At 41.6% G+C, this 9,950-nt stretch overlaps 1 pseudogene; it reads right to left on the reverse strand.

Annotated features, from left to right (window-relative positions):
• Positions 1-7,704: 7,704 nt before the first annotated feature.
• LOC142428546 (gametogenetin-binding protein 2 pseudogene) lies at positions 7,705-9,668 on the reverse strand (annotated as a pseudogene).
• Between the last annotated feature and the right edge of the window lie 282 nt (positions 9,669-9,950).

Genomic DNA, 9,950 nt, shown 5'->3' on the forward strand with positions numbered 1-9,950 from the left:
CAAGACCTGCACTTTGGATATGTTGTCAGGAGAGACCAGTCCCTGGAGAAGGACATCATGCTTGGTGAAGTGGAGGGGCGCTGACAGAGAGGAAGGGCCTCAAAGAGATGGACGGACACACGTAAGACTTGTGAGGACGGCGCAGTGCTGGGCAGCGCTCTGTGCAGTTGTACTTAGGGTCGTTATGGGTAGGAACCAACTGGACAGCATCTAAACAACAAAAGAATGATCACAAGGTTGAGGGAAACATTTTAAACGGATTGTAGTGATGACTGTATGACCCTTTGTTGACATGCTTAAAACAATGAATTATATGTGCGTGTCTGTCTATAAAATTGTTCAAATTCATCAAAGATGCTCACCTGCTAACTGAGGTGGGAAGTTTGAGTTCACCCAGAAGCCCCTTCGAGGAAAGTCCTGGTAATCTACTTCCCAAAAGCCATTGAAGACCCTGTATGGTACAGTTCTACTCCAGTGCATATGAAGCCCCCATGGATTGGAATCAAATCAACATCCGTGTTCTTGGGTTATTGTCGTTATCGTTGCTTTTAGGTGGTGTCCAGTCAGTTCCGACTCATAGCAACCCTACGGGTCCTGGCAGTCCACGGAACATTTAACGTTCTTCACTCTCACTCTATTTTGAAGACATGTATTCCTCGTCAGTCTTCCTTCCTCATTGCCCATCTTTCTGGGATGACTAAGGCCGTTTCAATCTCCTTGCATGGAAATTGCTTTCTCCACCCAGGTAGACATCAGACTTCCACGTAGAATAGCGAGATCACAAAAATGAACTGTTACCAAGCCAGCCGGCTGTAGAGGCAAAGTGTCCCTTCATTGCTCTCTCCTCTTCACCCCAGCAACGCTTTCTGCCAGACGCAGAGGTGTCGGAGCAGGAAATCAGGGCAAAGGGGCAGCTCCTTAGTTCTGACCTTCTCTAGAGCTTACTGGGTGGCTTCCTTATGAGTTTATGTAGTCAATAATTCACCATCCGGCCAAGGGGCCAGTAGAGCAGAAAAGCCGACCACTGTCCTGTTAAGGGAGCCCAGGCAGCTGAGGAAGATTATTTCGACTCCCCTCTAATGACTGATCAGTTATTGATGTGCCTCTACGGGGCAACACTGCATTTGGTGTTTTTCAGGACTATCATGGTTACCCTATGAGGTAGATGACGTCTTAGATACTGTGGATCTTATAGTGCCCTTCTACCATTAAATTGTTTATTTAAAGTTATATTTTACAAATATGTCAATAAAGATGAATATGTATCTATGTATGTTGGATGTCAAAATATTTTCTTTGAATGAAAAATTTATTTCTGGGAGGGAGGGGGGGAAAAAAGAGGACCTGATGCAAGGGGCTTAAGTGGAGAGCAAATGCCTTGAGAATGATTGGGGCAGGGAATGTATGGATGTGCTTTATACAATTGATGTATGTATATGTATGGATTGTGGTAAGAGTTGTTTGAGTCCCTAATAAAATGTAAAAGAAGAAAAGAGAAAAAATGATTAGGGCAAAGACTGTACAGATGTGCTTTATACAATTGATGTATGTATATGTATGAACTGTGAAAAGAATTGTATCAGCCCCAATAAATTGTTAAAATAAATAAATAAATTTTTTTTTAAAAAGAAAAATTTATTTCTTCTGATTTTAAAATCAAATGGAACATTCCCATGAGCCCCCTAAGAGATCATTAGCATGAAGTACTGTCCTTCCTGTGCCTGGTGGATACATCAGTCATGGATCTTAGTATTAACATGTCACAGATGTGAAGCTAGGCTTAAATTACACAGTTAATAAGTGGAAGAACTACATTTATGGTCAACTGATTTTTTTACAAGGATAATTAGATAATCCCATTGGGAAAGAATCATCTTCCCACATTCAGAATAAAAACAAATCCCTACCTCACTCCCTATATAAAAATTAACTCAGAATGAATTATAAAAGTCTTAGAAGAGAACATAGATGTAAATCTTTGTGATGCTGTGATATCTTAGGTATGACACCAAAAATAAGCAGCCAAAGACAGCTTGGACTTCATGAAAGTTAAAAAACATTTGTGTTTCAAAAATGAGTGCTATTAAAGTAAAATGACAACCCATAAAGTGGGAGCAAATATTTATAAACCATGTATATGATAAAGGTCCAATAGCTATAATGTTTTTAAAACTGAACAATGAAAAGAAAAACAGCTCACTTTAAAAGAGGCAAAAAAAAGACATTTTTGAAATACACAGTTCTCCAAAGAAGACAATAGGCAATAAACATGAAAAGATGCTCAGCACCACTTACCATTAGAGAAATACAAAACAGTACATTGCTGGTGAAAATGTAAAGTGATGCAGCTACTTTGGGAAACCATTTGGAAATTTCTCAAAAGGACATCACCCCCACCACCACCACCCCCAAAATAAAGCTTTTTCAGGCTGTTGCTCTTGTTCGGTGTCACCGAGTCTATGCCAACTCTACCACAGAATGAAGGGCTTCCCCAACCTGCATCATCTTCCCTGTGCCAAGTCTACCACATCCTGCATCATCCTCCCTGTCATGGCCATGATTGAATCCACTGTTGCAACAACTGTGTCAATCCATTTCCTTGAGAGTCTTCCTCTTTTACACTGACTCTACTTTACCAAGCATGGTGTCCTTCTCCAGAGAGAGTCTCTCGTGACAATGTGTCCAAAGTGCTTGAGATAAAATCTAGCTATTTTAAAAGGAGCATTCTGTCTGTACTTCTTCCAAGATAGAATCTCTCTTTCTTTTGGCAGTACATTGTATATTTATTATTCTTCACCAGTACCATAAGTCAAATGACTAAATGCTTCGTTAGTCTTCTTTACTCATTGTTCCAGTGTTCACATGTGTATGAGGTGAATGAAAATGCCATGGCTTGGGTCGGGCACATCTTATTCCTCAGCGTGGCATTCTTGGCTTTTTTACACATTAAAGAGGTCTTTCACAGAAGATTTTCTCAGTGTGATATGTCAATTGATTTCTTGACTGCTGCTTCCATGGAAATTGAATATGCATCCAAGTGAAATGAAAATTGTAATGACTGCCATGTTTTCTCTGTGTATCTTAGTGTTGCTTATTGGTCCCATTGTGACGATTTTTATTTTCTTTATGTTGAGTTGTAGTTCATAAGTACCATATGGCCTAGCAATCCCACTCATATCTATATACCCAAGAGAAATGAAAAACTGTCTAAACAAAAATCTGTACATGAGTTTGTATAAAAGTATTGTTATAATAGCCAAAAAGTGGAAAGAAGCCAAATGTCTTCAACTAATGAATGGATAAACAAAAATTATTTAGCCTTAAAGAGGGGATGAAGTACTGATATGCACTATAACATGGATGAACCTTGAAACCATTATGCTAAACGGGGGAAACCAGACACTAAAGATCACATACTGTATGATTTCATCTTTATGAAATGTCCACAATAGGCAAATAGAGACAGAAGATTAGTGTTTGTCAGAGGATGAAGGAAGAGGAAATAGGCAGTTACTGATGAGGAGGAAGGATTTTTCTTTTAGGGTGATGAAAACTTTCTGGGATTAATGGAGGTGGTTGCAAAACCTTGTGAATACATGAAAACCCACTGAATTTTACACTTGAAAAGGTAAACGTTATGGTATGTGAATTACATCTCAATTTTTAAGAAAGTAAAATTCATGGTGAAGGATGGTTGCACCCCCCTGTGAATATGCTAACTACTAGGAATGATATCCTTTCAGTGGGTGGATGACACTGTGTGTGAATGAATCTCAAATAAGCTGTCAGTCTAGAAAATAAGCTCAAAGACTGACTTTCCCCAAGTCACAAGCCAGTACTACCAGTACAATGTCATATAAAAAGAACTATATTTAACCTCCAAAATTAGCCATGTGATCTTTGGGAAATACGTAGTGGCAGCTACATAATCTCCTGTCAACCAGCGAAGGGGTGGATTCTAGCCTGTCAATCAAGTCACAGCTTAATGACTTCATATGGAGGTGCAAGGGAGATAATAACTCAGCTCAATGGAGACCAGATACACTCTCTGCTTCCTCTTCCGGCTGACAAGCCAAATGAAGTTGCATTAATAGAGCCAGATCCCTGAAGCTGGAGGAGCCACGTGGAGACCCACGCCAGTATTATGATGCTTCCACCATCACTGGATCCACAAGACTTTCTACCAACTGGCCTGTGATCTTCCTCCATTCTGCATCATTGCATGTGTTGCGTGCGTCTGAAGAGGAATTTATGGACTAGTATCGACATATGGGGTAATGTCGGACTTATGGACATGATCTAGAATGGACTGGGATGTTTTCTTAATATATAATTGCGCTTTGATAGAAAGCTCTTACACACATGAGTGTCTATAAATTTGGTTCTCTAGTCAACCCAGACTAACACATAAGTCATTTACCTCTTTGAATGATTTGTAAATGTTCGTTAGTAACAATTATATGACACTAACTCACAGTGTCTTGTGGAACTGAATTGGCATAATGTCTGTAGTTCCAGTCCTCCATATTCATCTCCTCTTTTTTAAACTTATTTCAACCTATCAGCACAGAATAATCTAAGATTGCATGTAGCCTGTGACGTCTGAACTCTACTTCTTGGGATTTCTTAGCATAGTCATTCTTTTCCATTTCTACTTCTATCTAAATCAGCTTCAGTATTTCCCAGTGCGAAATCCCAAGAAAGAAAAGTGTTTGGGGTCAAAAGGGCTTTTCTTAAAACAAGCAACCATCTAAGCGTACATTAAAGGAACATGCCAACCTGTGTGATCCAAGGATTATAAATAATAAAATTCAAAACCCAAGGAGGGAATTGTATTAGAGCTTAAATTCTGAGCACTCAGTTTGCACAAGGCTATGAAGGACAGTGAATGCTCAAAACTCTTCACAGAGTCCTCACAGATTTAGCCTCCACTAAACTACCTCAGACCAGTGACCAGGAATGTGAACAGTTCTGCCCTCAGACAGCATGCATTGTAAGGTAAAGAAAGTACAGTAGATATAATTAGGTTAAAAATTCAGTATCTTTCCCTTTGTTTTCTTTTTTGCCCCATTTACTTGTTCTAGTTGTTATTGTTTTCTGCTTTCTTTGGATTGAGGCTTATCTGTTTTATATTTGGTTGTTGTTGGGGTTTTGTTGATATGATTTTGTTTATATAAAATCCAGAATAGGTAAATCTATAAAAATAATAACTATATACTGCTTTGGGGTTATGAGAGGGGAGGTTATAAGAATGAAGAAAATGATCTAAATTTGATTGTGGTGACTATCGCACAATTCCTTATATTAAAATAGGTGAATTGTATGAAATGAGAATTATATATCAATGCAATGGTTAAATTTTTTAAATATCAAGTGAGGCTATTTATTGATCTAGTTTAGGGGAAAAAATACACCCACAAAAAAAATTCTGCTTAAAGCTATATTCTTTTTTTTTTTAAGTTATGTTCTTACTCAGCCAGCTGAGGGAATGGACTTGATCCAAGAAGGAGCAGATCAGGTTTTAAGGTCCTAATAATGGCAGTTACTACTCTGCTGATTCCTAGACAAGCATCTTCTCGTAGACCTTAGAGTGGTAAAGAAAAGCACCCCAAACCTTTTTAAAACCCCACTGCCATCAAGTGCATTCCAACTAATCGTGATCCTTTTCCAAGACTATCCATGTATTTTTTAACTATGTGTATTAATAAATATTCTTTATTTTAACTTTTGCCCATGGAACTATAATTTTGCACCCAAACATTTCACACGCGAATGTCTCCTTTGTAAAACCATATATTTAGCTCATTGTCTTTTCTGTACCGAAGTATAAGTACAACATTCCCTTTTGCCACTGGGTTGCTTTGGTAAGTTTCCCGGGAAGAGAAACAAGTCATGCAGAGAGACGGCTTAAATCAGACGCATGCAGGCTGCGCAGGCACGCAAATAGAGACACACGTCCGAAGAAAGAACAACCGAATGAGGGCGCCTTCACCGCCTCCCAAAACAACAAAGGGTCACACTGACTTAAAATAAAATGATATGATAGGTCACTAAATTAAGAATTTTTAAAGAGAGAGAAAGTGTAATAGTCAATGTTTCATTGAAAGACAATGCTCTTCCATTGATTTACTTTGCTCCGGTCATTGTCCACCAGTCAGGACCCATGGGCCTCTTGTGATCATCTAAGTGGCAGTATTTATTCAATGAAATAGAAAGATTGGTAATTAGCAATGAATGACTGTATTTCATTTTGCGAGATGAAAGATTTCCTCGTGTGAAGGACATTCGGACGCATCAAGGAGTTCAACTAAGCTCTTAGCACCTTTTCCAGAACCAGAACCAAACCACATTCCTGTAGGTTCTGGAAACTGGGGCACATCTCCCCTGGGCTTGAACCAACACAGGGGCCTGCCTATCGTTTTCAGGACTGCAACCATATCTTTAATCTTGTCTCAGTGAAACACCGTGTACTCCCTAACTCCTGACATCTCTCAATCACCTGGACCTGTAATACAGTTTCCAAGCTTTGGGCTAATGCAACATCTAGATTTTCTTTTTTCTTCTTCTTCGTTTTATTTTTTCCCCTTGTGTTGTTTCCAGAGTTTGCCCATCCATCCCCATTCAACACAACTATCCCCACCATCCTCCTTGTCTTCGCAGAATTGCCGCGTGGAAACTTTCGGGTTGGTGGCGTTCAGAAGGCTGCGGGCGAAGATTCTGGAGAGTTCCACAGCCTGGGTTACAGAAGAGATGTGGGGTTCCTCGCCCTTGGTTCCGTGCATCAACCTGAAAGGTGGGCCTTGTCCCACTGCACGCTGTGCCACGCCGCGCTCGCCGACTCCCTGTACCTTGCCTGGGACCTATCCCCATCCCTCGGGGCTGTGGTCTTCTTCAGAGTCACAAGCCAAGTTCATTTGGAAAGGCCCTTCTTGGTTGGCCTTGAAGGTTGTCTCAAAAACAGTATTTACTTTATTCTGTAGTTCCTGTGGGCTTGACACGCGTGCCCATTGCTAGTCCAGCCATGCTTCTTGTGCTGCCTTGACAGGTCACTTTTGCCGGTCCAGTGACAAACTGATAAGCTAGCTCTTGAAAACAAAAGCCACAGTCAATGCATCCGCGATGATAGTCACAGCGTGCCCCTAACAGAAAAGAGTGCAGATCTGAAGGAGGAGGTTCTGCTAACACATACACGCTTACATTCACTAGTGAAGAGTCTGGAGGAAGCGATGCATCCAAGCCAGCAACCTGCGCTGAAGCAAGGCTTATGTGTCAGCTTCAGGTCTTAGCGTGCTCTTCCCTAACAGCAGCTGCTCGATCATTTCTCAGGAGTGACTGACTGCAAGAATAGGGGTGAGGTATGCAGGTCTTTATTTACCTCTAGGCTGGTTTTCCAAATGATTTGAGAAGTTGTAGATGAGAAATTAAGGAGGCTTCTGTTCCCGTTTCATAGAGATTTGCCTTCACATATTTTAGCTTCTTACAGATTCCTCACGTTTATTTCTATAAACATTTCCGACTCCAGAGTTAGAGATTAAAATGCAATGTTCTGCGTGTACTAAGATCTAGAGATACACAGTTGATCTGACAAGAGAGGTGGCTACTATAATTCCTACATCCAGCAATTGTTTTATGAATACTGATCAACCACTTTTTCCATGTAAAAGCAAGTACACGTATACTCTGTGGGCAATAGTCAGTCATTGGTTAATAACAGTTTATCTCTTTAAAAAGAAGATAACCACTACTAGGGGAGGTACGTGATATATTTTCAGTATTAGCAATGACTTCTATACACTATCGCCATCCTCAGTACGGCCACAAACGTTGCACCTGTCGTCTGTGAAGTTGGTTTTCATCTCTTGGCTGACTTCCTGGTCAACTGCTGTGGGTAAAGAAGAAGGGATATCACACACATACACACACACACACTTGTTTTTTCCGTCTATTTTTCCATTTGGGGCACCTCTGGTTGGAGTTCTCTTACTCATTTCACCTCTGAAAATTCTTCACAAATGTGTTCCAATCACTTAGACTCTACTTTTCCTTCAGTCCGCTCAAAGCTGTTTCGTAAAGCATCGGCGCCCAGATGGGAAAGAATCTGCCGCATCTGTTTGTCTGCTCGGAGGGCTGGTGAGTTGTGTCTTGCTTTGCTTTGCTTTTGTTTGCTGCCAGATTTTGTACAGTCTTTCATAAAGATGAATTCCCAGCAAGGCCAGACCTTCTTGAGCTGTACTTATTTTCTAGGCATCCGTTCTCTTCACTCGGGCCCTCCTAGGAGCGCTGGCTCAGCACAACTCAAGAGATGCGCGATCGAGGCCGTCTTGTGGCAAAGGTGTATGTGCCGTTCATGTGGGATCAGTTATCAGACATCAAAGAACAAAATCATATCATTTCCTCTAGTTCTTTAATGCTTCCTCCCCACCCATCCCCCTACTATCATGACCCCTGTTCGACCTTACAAATCCAGCTAGACCAGAGCATGTATGCAGGTATAGATAAGAGCTGGAAACACCAGGAATCCAGGACAGATAAACCCCTCAGGACCAATAATAAGAATAGCAATACCAGGAGGGGAATGGGGAAGGTGGGGGAGGAAAGGGGAACCAATCACAATGATCTACATATAACCTCCTCCCAGGAGAATGGACAACAGAAAAGTGGATGAAGGGAGACATCAGTCAGTGTAAGACATGGGAAAAAATTTTAATAAATTATTAAGGGTTCATGAGGGAGGGAGGGAGAGGCAGGAAATGAACTAATACCAAGGACTCAGTAGCAAGAAAATGTTCTGAAAATGATGATGGCAATATACCCACAAATATGCTCGGCACAATGGATGGATATATGGATTGTAGTAAGAGATGCATGAGTCCCCAATAAAATGATGTTTTTTAAAGAAAGAAAATGATGATGGCAACAAATGTGCTTGGCAAAATGGGTGTGGGTACGGATTGTGATAAGAGCTGTACGAGCCCCCCAAAAATGATTTTTTTTAAATACTTCATCTCTGAATTCCTGGGGCATTAGTTCCCATATGTCCATCCAACAACCTCTGACCACTGTTCCCTGGGAAGGTCCACAATGGGAAGTGATGTTCAACTTGCTGTCCCTCCAGTGGTCTTCATTACTCCTCCTATCCGATCTCACTTCTCTGAACGCACACTTCTACTGCTCCCTTCGCCCAAAGGTTTGGGCTTGTGTCCATCTAAGGGGTGTAAGTGACATTTCATGTTCTTACTTTTTGGAAGACCATCTATCATGTCACTTTGTTTGGACGCATGTACATAAAATAACATATAGAACTTCTTGCATCAGGGCATGCAGCTTCGAGTTACCCATAGTCTAAAACCTTTGGGTCCCACCAGCAGAGAGTCAAGGGCAGGATTTCCAGACTCTACAAGCTAGGAAAAAGAGGCACAATGACAACCAACACATGGGACAAACTGGGGGAGGGCACTCCAGATTCCACATGCTATCACCACCATGGAAATACTGAGCTCTGGTTGCTTGAGCTCACTTTGCCGCGTTAGTTGTACCCCACGATTCTGATGCCCATGAAGATGTAGCACTTTGTCAGGAAATGCCATCGCCATCGTCAGGGTACCCTCGATGTCGAGGGGACTTTGCCTCCTCTCTAAGGGGAACTCCTTTTCATCCTTGCATACTGCCACCAGTCATGCCCTCCTCACCGACGCTGCCGTGGCCACGGTCATGACCTCCTCCTATCTCCCGTTGCTGCCTCCACTGTTCCTGCTACCTCCACTTCCACTGTTCCTGCTGCCTCCTCCCAGCTTCTGCCTGCAGCCACACCACCCAGAGCATTCACAGGAGGGCGGGGGACAAGGAAAGAACAGGGTGGAGATGGGGTAAGGCTATCCATCTTTTCAGGAACAGACAGTCTCATCTTTGGGGGTCAATTTGCCTGGGCTAGGATTCTTAGTCATTTGGCA

Source organism: Tenrec ecaudatus, chromosome 16, assembly GCF_050624435.1.
Source record: "Tenrec ecaudatus isolate mTenEca1 chromosome 16, mTenEca1.hap1, whole genome shotgun sequence".
NCBI classification, from domain to species: domain Eukaryota; kingdom Metazoa; phylum Chordata; class Mammalia; order Afrosoricida; family Tenrecidae; genus Tenrec; species Tenrec ecaudatus.